At 39.4% G+C, this 16041-nt stretch overlaps 1 protein-coding gene across 3 annotated transcripts in view; it reads left to right on the forward strand.

The window, feature by feature from the left end:
• The window catches only part of DNAJC6 (DnaJ heat shock protein family (Hsp40) member C6), a 150422-nt gene that overhangs the window by 84434 nt on the left and 49947 nt on the right, over window positions 1–16041 (forward strand). The gene's annotated exons all lie outside the window — the stretch shown is intronic.

Below are 16041 nucleotides of genomic sequence, written 5' to 3' on the forward strand. Positions count from 1 at the left end.
CAATCAGTCTGGGTCAGCACCCAGAAATGTGCATTTTTATTAACTTTTTGAAATTTGTTGAGACTTATTTTATACCCCAGCATATGTAAACACTTGATAAGAAGATATATTTTTTAGTTTTTGGTTACAATATTCTATAAATGTCATTAGGGCAATGTAGTTGATGTTGTTGTTCAAATATTCTATACCCATACTAATGTTTTATCTACTTGTTCTATCAGTTATTGAGAGAGGTTTAAAAATTTGCATTTGTGATATTTGATTTGCCTCTCTCTTTTTTCTTTTTTTGAGACAGGGTATCATTCTGTTGCCCTGGCTAGAGTGCAGTGGCATCATCATAGCTCTTTGCAAGCTCAAACTGCTGAGCTAAAAAAGATCCTCCTGCCTCAGCCTCCTGAGTAGTTGGGACTATAGGTGTGCACCACAATGCCCAGCTAATTTTTTTATTTTTTTGTAGAGATGGGGTCTTGCTTATGCTCAGGTTGGTCTCAAACTTCTGACCTTAACCAATCCTCCTGCCTCTGCCTCTCAGAGTGCTAGGACTACAGGCATGAGCCACTGCACCCAGCCCATTTGTCTCTTTATTTCTGTTGTTCTATCCATATTTTTGTTTGTTTCTTTGTTTTTGTGACAAGGTCTTGCTTTGTTGCCTGGGCTACAGTGCAGTGACACCATCATCATAACTTACTGCAACATCCAAATCCCAGGTTCAAATGATCCTCCTGACTCACCCTCCCAAATGGCTGAGACTTCAGGTTTGTACCATTACACTTAGCCAATTTAAAGCAATTTTTTTTTGTGTGTGTAGTAATAGGGTCTCACAATGTTGCTCAGGCTGGGCTTTCTGTATTTTGAAGCTGTGTGAGTAGGTGTGTACTTATCTAGGATTATTATATCTTTCAGAACAATTGACCCTTTTATTATTATGAAACATTATTCTTTATCTCTGGAATGCTTCATGCCCAGAAATTAAGTTGTCTGATAATATAGACATTCCTGCTTTCTTTTGCTTATCATTTTGCATAGTTAATCTTTTCTCATCCTTTTACTATCAGCCTATCTGTGACTTTGTAACTAAAGTGCATCTTTTGTAGACAGCATATAATTTGGTATTGCCTTTTATCCAGTCTATCTCTTCCTTTTAATTATCGTATTTACTCTATTTAGATTTATTGTAATTAATAATATGGTTGGGACTAAGTCTACCGTATTGCTGTTTGTTTCTTTTTTTTTTTTTTTTCTGTTTGTTTCTAATTGTCCCTTCTATTTTTTGTTTCCTGTTCTTTCTTTTCAGCCTTGTTAGGATTAATCATATATTTTTAATATTAAGTTTTAATTCTCCCACTGGCTTCTTGGCTATATCCTTTTTTTGTATGTGGTAATTTTTCCAGGGATTACAATATACATTCTTCACTTATTACTATATACTTAGAATAAAATAAAAGAATGTTATAGCAGTAAAATTTCATTTGCCCTCTACCCACTCTACCCATCCTTTGTGATATTTTGTCATATATTTTGCATCTATGTAATAATTCTACAATACAGTGTTATTTTTGCTTGAAACAGTTGTCTTTCAGATAACTTAAGAGAAGAAATAGTCTTTTATATTTACCCATACATTTACCATTTCTGGTATTCTTTGTTCTTTCCTATAGATCTGAGTAATCCAAGTTTCTATCTGATAACATTGCCCTTCAGTCTGAAGGACTTCCTTTATCATTTCTTATAATGCAAGTCAACTAGTAACAAATTCTCTTGCTTTGTTTAATCAAAAATTTTGTTTTTAAAGGATTTTTTGCTGCCTATAAAATTCTTGTTTGATGGTTTTTTTCTGTCAGCATTCTAAAAAAGTCATTCCTTTGTTTTTAGTCTCTATGGGTTCTGATAAATAAGCTAGCCATTATTTACACTGTTGTTCTTCTGTATGTAATCTATCTTTTCCTCTGTCTGCTGCTAAGATTTTCTTCTTAATTTTGGTTTCAGTTGTTTGATTTTGATGTATTTAAGGCGATTCTTTGTGTATTTATCCTACTTGGAGTTTGCTGAGTTACTTGGGTCTATAACAATAATTCTCTTAAGCAGGGACAACTTTGGTTCCTTAGGAAACATTGGCAATGTCTGGAGATATTTTTGGTTGTCTTTGTTTAGAGTCAAGGTGGAGAGAATACTGCTACAAACTAGTTAGTAGAGGGCAGGGATGCTGCTCAAAATTTTACGATGTCCATAACAGCCCCCTACAACAAAACATTATCCAACTAACAATGTCAGTAGTGCCAAGTACCAAGCTTGAGACACTCTGATTTTTAAGTTGATTTTTTTCATCAAATCTTGGGAAGAAAATGTATTTTTTTCTACCCCATTTTCTTCCTCCTTCCCTTCTTAGACTCTACTTACTTTATTATAAACAACTTGATGTTATCTCACAGGTCACTGAAGCTTAAATTTTCTTTTGTCTCTGACTTTTGGATTGGAAAATTTCTATGGACCTTTCTTCAAGTACAGTAACCTTTCCTTTTGCAATTTCCAATCTGCTCTTAAGTCCATTTAGTGAAATTTTCATATCAGATATTACACGTATAAATTCTAGAATTTTTTTTTTACATTCTTTCATGTTAACTCATTAACACCATCTTTTCATTTAAATCTTTGAACATATTAATGAACTTTATAGTCTTTGTCTGCTAATTCCAATATCTGGGGAATTTAAGGATCTGTTTCTATTTACTACTTTGTTATTGATCAATTTTTACTGCCTGTTTATATGCCTAGTCTTTTTTTTTAATTATATGATAGACATTGTGATGATACTTTGTCAGAGGTCTGGATTGTACTTTTCCTCTGAAACATATTGAATTTCATTTTGGAAAATGGCTAAATTAGTGGCATATTCTTTGGGTCCTGTTCAGGCTTGGTTTATTCTTTCTGAAAATGAATTGTGGTTTTAAACTTAAAATCCTAGGGTGGTTTTTTTTTTTATTTCGGCATATTATGGGGGTACAGATTTTGAGGTTTCAATAAATGTCCATTCCCTCCTCCCCCCACATGTCTGAGTTTCCAGCATGACCATCCCCCAGATGGTGCACATCTCACTCATTATGTATGTATATACCCTTCCCCCTCCCACCTGCCCAATATCTTATTACTGTAGTACCTATGTGTCCACTTAGGTGTTGCTCAGTTAATACCAGTTTGCTGGTGAGTATATGTGGTGCTTGTTTTTCCATTCTTGGGATACTTCACTTAGTAGTATGGGTTCCTCTAACCAGGAAAATATACGATGTGCTATATCACCATTGTTTCTTAGAGCTGAATAGTACTCCATGGTATATATATACCACATTTTATTAATATATTCTTGGATTGATGGGCACTTGGGCTGTTTCCATAGCCTTGTGATTATGAATTGTGCTGCTATAAACATTCGAGGGCAGGTGTCTTTTTTGTAGAGTGTCATTGGATCCTTTGGGTAGATGCCCAGCAATGGGATTGCTGGATCAAATGGTAGATTCATTTGTGTCGCTTTAAGGTATCTCCATATTGCTTTCCACAGAGGTTGAACTAGTTTGCAGTCCCACCAGCAGTGTAGGAGTGTTCCTCTCTCTCCGCATCCACACCAGCATTTATTGTTTGGAGACTTTTTGATAAAGGCCATTCTCACTGGAGTTAAGTGATATCTCATTGTGGTTTTGATTTGGATTTCTCTGATGATTAGAGACGTTGAGCATTTTTTCATATGTTTGTTGGCCATTCTTCTGTCTTCTTTAGAAAGGTTTCTGTTCAAGTCCTTTGCCCACTTTTTAATAGGGTTATTTGATTTTTTCTTGCTGATTTTCGTGAGTTCTAAGTATATTCTAGTTATCAGCCCCTTATCGGATGCGTAGGATGCAAAAATTTTCTCCCATTCTGTAGGTTGTCTGTTTACTTTCATGACTATTTCTTTGGCTGTGCAGAAGCTTTGTAGTTTGATCATGTCCCATTTATTTATTTTTGTTGCTGCTGTGATTGCCTTTGGCGACTTCTTCATAAACTCTTTGCCTAGGCCGATGTCTAGGAGAGTGTTTCCAACATTTTCCTCTAGAGTTCTAATAGTTGCATACCTTAGGTTTAAGTCTGTTATCCAGAGTTGATTTTTGTGAGAGGTGAAAGGTGTGGGTCCTGCTTTAGCCTTCTACAGGTGGCTATCCAGTTTTCCCAGCACCATTTTGGTCTGTATTTCTGGTGTGGATGTGGCATAGAAACACTGTACAGAGACACTATGGTTTAGAAACAGTGTTTCTGAATCTGATATAGAAACACTGAATATTTGACTGAATGTTTGAGATGCTCAGTAAGACCTTTCTGTTCTGGGTAGGCTGGAACATCAACCTCTGGTATACAGTGCTGGTTTAGTTCTCAACCCTGCATCAGGCAGCCTCTGCTGCAGTTTTGTGCTCTATAGTCACAGCCCAGACTTCAGCCAAGGCCTCTGGGTGAATTTCCATGCAGACTTTTGCCCCCTCCCCCTCAGCACTCCCACCTCCACACTGTGCTGTTCCCTATTTCCTTTTATGTCACCCCACACATCCCAGCTTCTTAGCTTGTGTTTGTATTTTTGATCCCTGCCTCGCTCAGCAAGACCACTCTTCTGCCTGGGCTCTAGATCCCTTTACGGTAGCAGGAAAGTGCTGGCAAAAAGGCAAAAAGCTGGAGCAACCATGGGGCTCACCTTTTGTGTTTCCAGATCCTTTCAAAGATCCTAGTCCTTTTTGCCCTGTTGATTAGCATAAAAACGAATGTTTCTTGGTGCTTATACAGTTTATCCCAGGGGGTCAAGTCCAATACCATTTATTTACTCTGTCATGGTCAGAAATGGAAGTCAGGAATAAGCATTTTTAAGCAAGGGCTGCAGATGATTCCGAAGCGGATGCTTGGTGGATCGCATTTAAGAAATGCTGGTATGAACTATTTAAAGTAGATAAAAAGTGTTCACAGCAGCTCTTGCTTTGTGAGGGATTGTCAGAGGATCTCTGCTCTCCAGGAGAGCGAGGCATTTTATTAATGTACTTAGCAAAGATTAAAGGATTCTTTTCTGACATGCTTCTTGTGAGATCCCTTTGAGTATGGTGTATGTGCATTTGTGTTATTTACTATGGTGCTGAGTTGTACTGTGTGTGTTCACCATCTTGTATAGAGATGGTGAACTGAATACTGCATCACAGCAGAATCATTGATCAAATATACTGCAAGAATTAATCACATATATATGTATGGATACATATATGTTAAAACTTACAAAATGTTTTCATTTTAGATGTGTAGAGTTTATTGTCTGTCAATTTCCTGTATGTCAATAATGTTGTTTTTTTAAAAAAGTTAATCCTAGCAATGATTTGGGGAAGTCATTTTCTCTTCCTGGTATATCCATTTGAGGCATAGGGATACATCGCTAGTATCCAATTGAGTATTAAAGTGTTATGAGTCTGGGCTGCTTCCTCTCATCTGAGGAGGGCTTCCACCTCTCTGACTGTATGTACCTGACTGTGCCTTATGAAATGAAAAAAGCATGGGTCATGGCATCTAGCAGACATTTGCATGTATCCTAAGCAACCCTAGGTAAATGGATTGGACTCTTTGAGACATGGTTTTCTCATCTGAAAAATAAGAGCAAAATATTTTTCAGTTTTATTGTGTGATATACTGTATACTAGCATAGTACCTAGCTAGCATGTAGTAATGCCACTTTGGGGTATGCATAGCATATGTGTGTATTGTGTGTAGCATAAAGCATATATACGCCTACCATGATCTTATAAACAGCAAATAGTATCTGTCCAGACAGTTGCTGCTGTTCTTCTGGAGAGTAACAATTTGATCTTTCTGTAAAAAGTTGACTTGTAGTGGCAACTCCAGAATTTCTTTCTAGAAGCTAAGAGAAAACAGTTTTGTTGGAAGGGGAGGAGCTCTTGTTGGGGCTGCATTCACCTAACAAACACTGGTTTTCTAAGATTCTAAGGTTCTACCTGCATATGGCAGGTTATTTGGGAAGATTGATAAGAGTTCCCTTAGTCACCCTTGGGTGCCTCTGTTGTCTCCCTCTGTTCTCCATCGTGGACAGGGTCAGATAACTGTGTGGACATTTCTCTGTTTCAGGCATCAAAGCTAGTAATTAAGAGGGAAACGTCATTGTCCATTTTATGCAATTTAAGCCCTGATCTTTTGGTTAGAGAAAGGAGAAAAAATAATTAATGGTCACTTCCTGGAGTTGAGAGTCCATGTGGTGGGCAGAACTCTTTCTGTTTCTCCAGTTTTCTATTTGGGGTGTTGATGTCATTAAATAGACTTGATTGTAATTATGTCATGATGCTGAACCTCTTTATTTGGCCCCAGTGTTAGAGAGTAGAGATCCCTTATAGAAACCCCTTTTCCCTGGCACACCGTAAGTACTGCCTATATTTGTTGTATATGAATATAAACAAAGTAATCCAGTTAAGCAATATCCGTGTATTATATGGGAGTTTATGGGGTAGAATTTGGATTGGCAACTATAGCTTGATTTCCTCGATCCTTGAAAGAACAAAATGTCAATTTTGGTTTCAATGTGGTCTTCACGTTGACTGTATTTCTCATTTTTTCTGCTCTTATTTATTTATTTTTTTCATGTTGTTGATCCTCTGGGGAAAGAGGAGCTAGTATTGGTTTCTTAATTAGCTCCTCTTATCTCTCTGAGGGTAAAATTTCTCCCTGGTTTTCTCATCAAATATTAGTCTTCTGTACAATAAAACTCTTCCTGAGTTTCATGAAATCTCCACTCAGGCATACTCAGTGGGTGCTGGAAGATGCAGTGCTGCAATCAGGAATCTGGAGAGGTGTGAGGAGACAGTGAGAACATCGCTCATATTTGCTGTCTGCAGTTAGGCGAAGATCAGGTCTCTGCCAGCATTGATCTGTTTGGTCCTCCTTCCCATCCCTGCCATATTCTCTTTGATTATTGCATCCGATAGCAGCCCAGTTTCATATACATTTATTACGTGCTCACTGTGTGTCTTAGCAGGCTCTGAAGGGCATGGAACATGCTCCTTGTTATTGAAGAACCAGAGTTGAGGGGGGGGCAGACTCATTTGCAAGTGATTCTAATATAAGCAGGCTGCGCTGAGTCCTAGGATGGAGGCATAAAGTGAGCTGGGAGAAGGGAGGCATAAGAGACAAAGTCCCTCATGAAGGAGTCAGGATGGGGAGGTGAGTAAGAGCAGAAGCTCTGGATCCAGCCAAACCTCGGTCCAATCTCATTCTGCCATGACTGCAAGATTTATCTCCCCAAAGCCTCCGTTTCCTCAGTGGACTCCCATACGCCACTGTGCTTAGTGGGAGAGCCAAGTTAGTAGTTCATGGAAACTGCTTAGCAGGGACCCTATCCTAGAGTGCCTGTTTATTAATAATAGATGGCCCCTGTAGAATGACAGTACTGTCAAAGATTTTTAGAATTGGAGGAGACCTGGGAAGTCCTCTAATTCATTGACCTGTTTTTATATTCTTTGAAACCCTGAGTTTGTGATTTTCCCATGGCTACACATCTTGGGAAAGAGCTGGGGGCTTCTCCTATTCCAGTGTGCTTCCCATCAAGGTCCCGAAGAGTCCCAAAATAGTGTACATACCGATTTTATGGTCTCTGTTGCGATAATAAAATATTTAATAATTGGTATGCTAACACAATTAATATAGAAATCAGTATATACATAAAATATGAAGTATAGCCCCATTTTATTCTGTAAACAAATACACACATGCACACATATAGTTATCACTGTTTACCAGGTGATATAACTTACTTATAGCACAAATTATGTATCACTCTGATTTCCAAATTTTTTTGTGTGGGGTATTTGGACATTCTCAAGAGTGTTCTTGTTACCAGTTAAATTATCTCCATTTCTGGGCCATGGTTTGACATAGGAAATAGTAGCAGACCCTTCCAGCAAGTTCCTCATTAAATTAATTATTCTAAAGACCCTGGCACCTTACTGCGGGCTAAGGCGGGCTGGGTGTGCTGTTGACTCATAATAGCCATGATGCTCTAGGATGCCAGCGCTTCCTCCGTGGCCTGGACCCAGAGCCTGACTCACTGGCACCACCTACTCTGTGCCTGCCAGTGCTGAGATCCTCTGGAGCTGCCAGCAGATGCTGCACGTGGCCCTGCTTCTGCTCACTTGGTCTGTTGAGCAGCTGCCAGACCTTTCTGTGTCCAGGGCCACTGCTGTTCAATGTCATCACATGACTTACAGTTTTAACAGCTCATACTTTGTGCCACTAGTACAGAAATATTATAATATTTCAAAAGCCAGTAAGTACCACTGAATCTGCGTGAACCTGAATATTAGCCCAGCAAATAGGTCATAATAAGTCCCCCAACCAGGCACCAGACCCCATAAGGATGGGAAACAAAAACCTCAGAGCTATAATGATGTTGAGCTCTGTTAACCATTTGTTATCCTGGACTGGCAAAAGTGAAGTGTTTACGTGTGCTGTAGCTGGAGGCACCAAGAAGAGATTCTGCTGTTCTTGAACACATTTCTAGTCTGGCTTTGTTAACCCTGAAACTGAACAGTGTAGCCTTTTATTGCTCAGGCAGCATTTTTCATGGCTTTGCCCTTTCTGTGTCCACAGCTACTTGGTAGCTATGGTTTATTCAATGCTCACAACATGCTAGCCACTATGCTAAGGGTTTTACAGAACTTTATCTTGTGTATTCCTCACCACAACTCTATGAGATATTCTATTAATGTTTCCATTCTGCAGATAAAGAAATTAAGACTTTGATCAGTTACTTAACTTCTCTAGACAATATCCAGCTGGTAGCAGAAGTGAGATCCAAATCAGTTGTGGCTGACATAAAGCCCATAGTTTAACATAAGTGGCTTTGTCCAATGTCTAACCTCTTGTTCGTTGGGCATAGGGAGTATTGATTTTTTTTTTTTTTGCTAAATTTTATTTTATTTTTCTCTGAAATTTTAATTTCTAGTTGCATTCCTGGCCATTTTATGGTAGGGAATCCATGGACTCATTTACCATGAAAGCTGAATTTCTAAGAGTTAAAATAAAAATCCCTGACCATTTTAGAAGATCTCACTACATAAAAATCACATTATCATATATAGTCCTGTTTGATCCTGTTGATGCTATGAGGCACATAGAAAAGTGTTTATTCTTAGTTAGTTCCAGTTTATAGGGTCTAGTGGAAGAAGGCCCGAAGGAGTAAAATGACATGCTCAAGGTCACACAGCTTTTAAGCAGAAAAACCATGCCACACTCTAAGACCTGTCTCCCTGAAGTCCATCCTGTTTTCTCAAAGCCTCCTGGAGTAGGATGAACGGGGAATGATGTTTAAGCAGTCTTTGATTCTCGAAGCCAAGGCAGTGGGCTTTTCTGTGGTGTGTCTGGTTGTTATCCCCATGTGATCCATTTCTCTAACTGCTGGGAAGCCAAGAGCTAAAAAATCTATTAGGAACAAGGATGATGAAGCCTTTTGCAGTAATGACTGTAGTTCTTGCCCTTTGCCAAGCATCGTAGAGAAGCAATGGCATTTTCCTAGAGCGGGGGCTAGTGTTTCGTCTCTGCATTGGTTTCAGGGATTTCTATCCTGCAGTTGTCAACATTGTTAGAAGCCAGGGCAAGACATTTTTAACCATTGTGACACTTAGATAGCCACAGAGGAAAATGCCCCGTGGAACAGGACCATGAGTATGATGAGATTCTAATGCCAAAGTTCAGTGTTATCAGTCATCTCTCCAACAGGCTGATCCTGAACACAATGGAATAATAACTTACAGTTACTCTAACTAGATGGCAAAGACTTTCTGGAAAGAGGAAAGGTGATGTTCTGTCAAAGTGTTTTTGTGGAGGCCCAGAGGACCTACTGAGGAAGACTGATGTCCTGAGAACTACAGTTGTTGCCAAGAGGCTTTTGCCATCTCTTCCCTGTCCTTAGCAGACTGGGCCACCCTGAGTATATTAATGCCAGAGCAGAGAGTTACTACCATGATGAAGCAGGGTCTTAGGTCTTAGGAAGAGTCAAGTGCAGAGGGATGTTCTGGCAAGCTGCCAGCCTGCTTGGTGTCAGGGAGCCACACAGGCTCCTGGATGAATTGTGGGCAGCATTTGCTTGCCTCTCACAGGCCAGCTGAGAATCACCCAAGAGGCGGGAGGTCCCTACAGCTTGTTCAGAAAGAATATATTGAACTTTAATAGTATAGGACTTGGCTGTTATCCTTATTTCATATAGCATATTTTTAATTGCAAAACTAATAAATGTAAATTTTAGAAAATTTAGAAATACAACCATACAAACAAAAATAACTCTTAATTCTCCCAGATAAAATTAAATATAATTATTGTAACTGTTTTGACAATGGAGTGGATAAAAGCCTGGGCCCTGGAGCAGCCTGCCTGGGTGCCGGTCCTGCCTGGCTTACTAACTGTGGGACTTAGGGGGCATCGCTGATGGGTCCTTGCTCCAGTTCCCTTGGGTGTAAAATGGATATGGCTATGATGTTGCCTTCATGGCGTGGTTATGAAGATTAAATATGTTACTACATATAAAGAATTTAGATCAGTGGTCTAGTACATGGTATGCATTCAGTAGGTTTGAGTTATCATTATTTTATAGTTATTGTATCTTCTGAATTCTTTTTCTAAACTCAAATATTTTTCTTTTACAAAAATGAGATTGGACTGTGCATATTTTGTATCCTGCTTATTTTTCATTTAGCCCTGTGCCATGAGCATCTGTACTCTTTTACAGGGTGACTTTAATGGTTAGTTATATGGCATTCTTAGGGATACTTAACTAATTCCCTTAGTATTGAAAAAACACATCATCTATAGCCTCTTGCCATTATAAACAATACCTGGATGAGCATCTTTTTTTTGCTAAGTATTTGCATGCTATGCTTCTGTTGATGACAGTGCTTTATGGGGGAGCACCCTTCTCAGGGGTCACCGAGTGGAATTGTCCACAGCCCAGGGTGTCATAGGCGCATATTGTCTGAGCAGTGGGAGCGTATGGGGAAAAGGCCGCTGTGCTTTATGGATTCTCCGTGGCAAGACCTTTGTCATCCTTTCCTTTCCCTTCTACGGTATTCTCACAGTGTTTTCCCCATGACTAACAAGTCAATAAAATGTTTATGAAAAGTAGCCACACCTACTTTTCCTGTATTTCTGGTTACCTTAAGGCAGTGTAAGACCACCCTTAATGTTTGTGCTTGTCCTTTTTATATACTTTCCAAATAACTATTGAATCAGCTCATATCTCTTTGAGAATGAAGCTTGATACAAATAAATGATCAAATAGCTAACTAGCAGACCAGTGGAAGGCAGAAATTCTCTCCCATGAGAAAATGAGAAATAAATTTTGTGTCACTCTTCAAGTAAGTTTGGAGTCTTGGAGGCAGAGACCCGAACCTTTCTCTTTGGATGGCAACTCATCCTCTCTCAACTCTGACCTCCCCAGTCCCCACCCTCTTGGACTCTCAAATCCCTTTACTAAGCCCAGGTAGTGTTCTTCCCCCAGATGCCATTTTAGCCAAAGCATTTAGAAAGATGTTGGAGGGGGCAGCCTCTGCATTCTTGGGAATGCAAGTGTTGTCAACTGTCTGGTGCAGGGGTTGGAAACTTTTTTTTGCAAATACTTTAGACTTTGTGAACTCTAAGGTCTCTGTCGGAACTACACTTGGCTGTCATAGCAGAGCAGGCATAAACAGTATGAAAACAAATAAGTTAGCTGTATTCTAATAAAACTTCACTTCTAGACATTAAAACCCGACGTTTATACAGTTTTCACAAGTTATGAAACATTATTCTTCTTTTGACTTTTTTTCAATCACTTAAAAATGTAAAAGTCATTGTTTTTCCCCAGACTGTACAAAAACAGGCAGTACACAGTATTTGGTTCATGGACCGTAGTTTGTTAACCTGATCTACTGTGGTTGTTGTTTTTCTTCTGCATGTCACTTTCTGACTGCAGCATTTCCCTATTTGATGTGTCATTGTTTGAAACCTCTCTGCCCTTTCTTTCAGCTAGCTGAGGCTAAAATATCCTTTGCAGAATCTGCGCTCTTGGCACTTATGTAGCTCATCAGGGAAACTGAGAATATCTACTGTGAAGTACCTGCAACATCAGATAACCTCCCTCTTCTTTTTTTGTGCGTCCTGGCTAATTCAAAATACAATTTGGGTATATGAAGGTTACAAATGGACTCTGGCAAGTTGTTCTGGTTTCTGCAGCATTCCAAGGCTCTAATGAGCAGAGCATGCAGCCTGAGGGATGGTGAGAGTCTGATTTTGAGATAGTCAAGGATATTTATATCTTTTAATAGGTTGGTGCCTTGGAGTTCTGTTCTAACATGAAATTGAGATTTGAAAAGACTTCTAGGTAATCAATTTGGTGTCAATAAAACAGTGTTAAATACAAGAAGAAGGTTTACAGTCTGAAGGGCTAACTTGGGACAAAAAGGGGAGAATTGCAGACATTTTATGCTGCCCCTCCCTCGCCATATTTAAAATGAAGTCACAATACAGATTTTGACATGCGAATGTGTTTAAAAGGAAATAATGTGCCCTGTCTCATAGGGAAGCAGAACACAAGAGAACATTCTCAGATTTGTAGCACTAACCCATGTTTGTGGAGCTGCCCACCAGTCCCATTGCTGGTGTTTTATTCAGGGCCGTGAAGCAGTAAGGGCGACAGAGGCTCTGGCTGCCCACATAATGAGATTGGTTTGGCCGATGTGACAGATGCAGTGATTTACGAGGCTGCTTACTGCAGGGACATCTGCTGCTGAGAGCAGCCAGATGAAAGGCATGCAGGTGGGAGGTGGAGAAGGGCAGGGAATAGGAGAAAGGCAGTTGTGTAGAAGGCAGGCAAGGACCGCCTTGCTTACAGCTGTTGGAACCCTGAACTGTGTGGAGCTGTAGAATAGTGTGGAATGGTGGATGAGCATAGGCTTTGGAATCAATCACACAGATCTGGGTTTGAATTGCTGGCTCTTCTACTCGTTAGCTGAGATCTTCGGTTACTTTCCCTCTTTGAGCTTCCATTTCTTCATCCGTAAAGTGGGAATAATAAACACTAGAACTATATGAAACTGGCCATCACAGAGGTCCAAACATAGTTCTTGTTGCATAGGTGAGCTCTACCTCTTACTAACGTCTGCTATAAGGGGCATCTGTAGCTCTTGTGATCACAGTGGCAGAATATAACAGTCAAGTTGCATTTAATAGGTATATCTGTGAGCATCTAAATGGTAGATACATGAAATATGATTTAAAGAATGGCTGCCTGGCCAAAAAACACAGTAAAAGATACCTCACATCCTCAGTCATCAGGGAAATCACAAAATAAGACCAAAATGAGATGTTGATTTATGGTTTTTAATGATTTATGTTGATTTATGCCAAATTGGTAAAAAATGTAAAGTTTGATAATACCAAGTGTTAAGGAGACTATAGAGCAAGGGAGCTCATATGTATTACTTGTAGGAGTTTAAACTGATATGGCTACTTTTGAAAATGATTTGTCAATCTAGAAATTTGAAGATGTGCACACCCTACCTACTAGCAAATTCCATTCCTACAAACAACCTATAATCTCCCATGTGTAATCAGAGGTATGTGTTCCTGTGTTGTTTGTTATAACAAACAAACAAAAAAGTGTCCATCAATGGGATAATCAATACATACATTAAGTGAGCAAAACTACATGTGGTACCAGCCTAGAAGAATTTTAAACAATGGTGAATGAAAAAAAATAAAGTTGCAGAAGAATGCAAACAGAAAACCATTTATGTGCAGCTTAAAAACATGGAAAATAGGCCGGGCGCTGTGGCTCACGCCTGTAATCCTAGCTCTTGGGAGGCCGAGGCGGGCGGATTGCTCAAGGTCAGGAGTTCAAAACCAGCCTGAGCAAGAGCGAGACCCCGTCTCTACTATAAATAGAAAGAAATTAATTGGCCAACTGATATATATATAAAAAAAAAATTAGCCGGGCATGGTGGCACATGCCTGTAGTCCCAGCTACCCGGGAGGCTGAGGCAGAAGGATCACTCAAGCCCAGGAGTTTGAGGTTGCTGTGAGCTAGGCTGACGCCACGGCACTCACTCTAGCCTGGGCAACAAAGCGAGACTCTGTCTCAAAAAAAAAAAAAAAAAAAAAAGAAAAACATGGAAAATAATATAATAATATTAATATATTTGTTATGGTTGCAAACATATGAATATAAGTTTAAAGGAATTAATTGGAATGGTAAATATAAAATTAAGGATGGTATTAGGAGAAGAAAGAAGGATGTGATTGGAAGAGTTGCCTGGACTCGAACCCAACTTTGCCATTTATTTGTTTATTAATAGCTTGTATGCTCTTAGACAAGTTTCTTAATCTGTGTGCCTCAGTTCTCTGATCTGTAAAATGGGAATAATAATATTTTCTACTTCATAGGGATGCTGTGAGAATTAAATAAATTATATAGGTAAAATGCTTAGAGTAATACCTAGCAGATAGTAAGTGCTATGTATGTGTTAGCCATTATATGTCCTAATACATGAGTATTTTTATTATTCTTTATTCATTTAAAATATTATATATTGCTATTTTTTTAAAAAAAGAATAGATGTCATTCTTGCCCTTTGTCATCATATACTTGAAAAATGAACAAAGATTAAAAATATCATCAATATAGGAATTTCAGGGTGTGGCATAATAGAGTAATAGCTACAATCTGTTGACCCCTAGATTTTATTAGATACTGTGCTAACAGCTTTATATGCACTTACTTAATCTTTCCCTATGAAGTAGGCACTATTTTTATCCCAATTTTATAGATGGGAAGAAAGAGGCTTAGAAAGACTGACTTCTCAAGATCACCTAGCTAGGAGTAGGAAGGCTGGGCAGGAACCCAGGTGAGAATGACTCATGCTCTTGACTGCTAGGCTTTAGAGCCCTCGCTGGCCACTTTTTACATTAGCTGCCTCTTCTGCATGGATTCCTGCATCAGTCTTTTTGGTTTTTTTTTTTTTTTTTTTTTTTTGCCTGGATTCCTAATATTTTATTTTATTTTTAAAAATTGTTATGGGTACATAATAGTTGTATATCTTTATTAGGGAACATGTGATGTTTTGATACAGGCATACAATGTGAATTAATCAAATCAGGGTAATTGGGGTATCCATCACCTCAGGCCTGTGTCAGTCTTTACGGGCTGGTTTGTGCTGTAATAATGAACATTCTCAAAATATTGGTGGCTTCTAAGGACAAAGCGGTGTTTCTTTCTCATGCCAAATAGTCATCAAAGGCCAGCCGGGAGCTCTGCCACATTGCTCCTTACTCTGGGGCCCAGGAGTCTTGGACAGAGCAGCAACAGTCTCAAACCTTCCTGGTTGCTATGGCAAAGAGAAAGCGAGAAGGAGAGAACGAGAGGGAGAGAGAAAACGATGGAGAATCTCACACTAACAGTTTTTAGTGTTGTATCTGGAAGTGATACACAACACATCTACTCATGTGTCATCGGCTAAAGCAATGGTTTCCAACCAGGGGTAATTTTTCCCCCCAGGGAATATTTGCTGATGTCTGGAGATATTTTTGGTTGTCACAACTCAGGGGTGTCGGGGTGGGGGCAGGTGCTACTGGCTTCTAGTGAATAGAAGCCAGGGCTGCTCCCAAACACCCTGCAATGCATAAGACAGCCCCCCCTCAACACACACACACACACACACACACACACACACACACACACACACACACACAACAAAGAAGTATTTGGCCTCAAATGTCAGCGGTGCCGAGACTGAACAACCCTGGACTTGAGCTAAGCATCAGGGACCAGAAAGCACAATTTTATGGAGTTGTTAGGAAGAGAACCTGGTATATTTAGCAAATAACTCTAGTGACCACCATGCATCCTAAGACCTAAAATCTGTTATGAAGTTCCTTCAGAAGGGGTTTTTCATGATGAAAATGAACTATTGCTTAGAGGCACAGCCATGGAATGGGGCTTCTAACACCATCAGCTCCATC

Source organism: Microcebus murinus, chromosome 2, assembly GCF_040939455.1.
Source record: "Microcebus murinus isolate Inina chromosome 2, M.murinus_Inina_mat1.0, whole genome shotgun sequence".
NCBI classification, from domain to species: Eukaryota; Metazoa; Chordata; class Mammalia; order Primates; family Cheirogaleidae; genus Microcebus; species Microcebus murinus.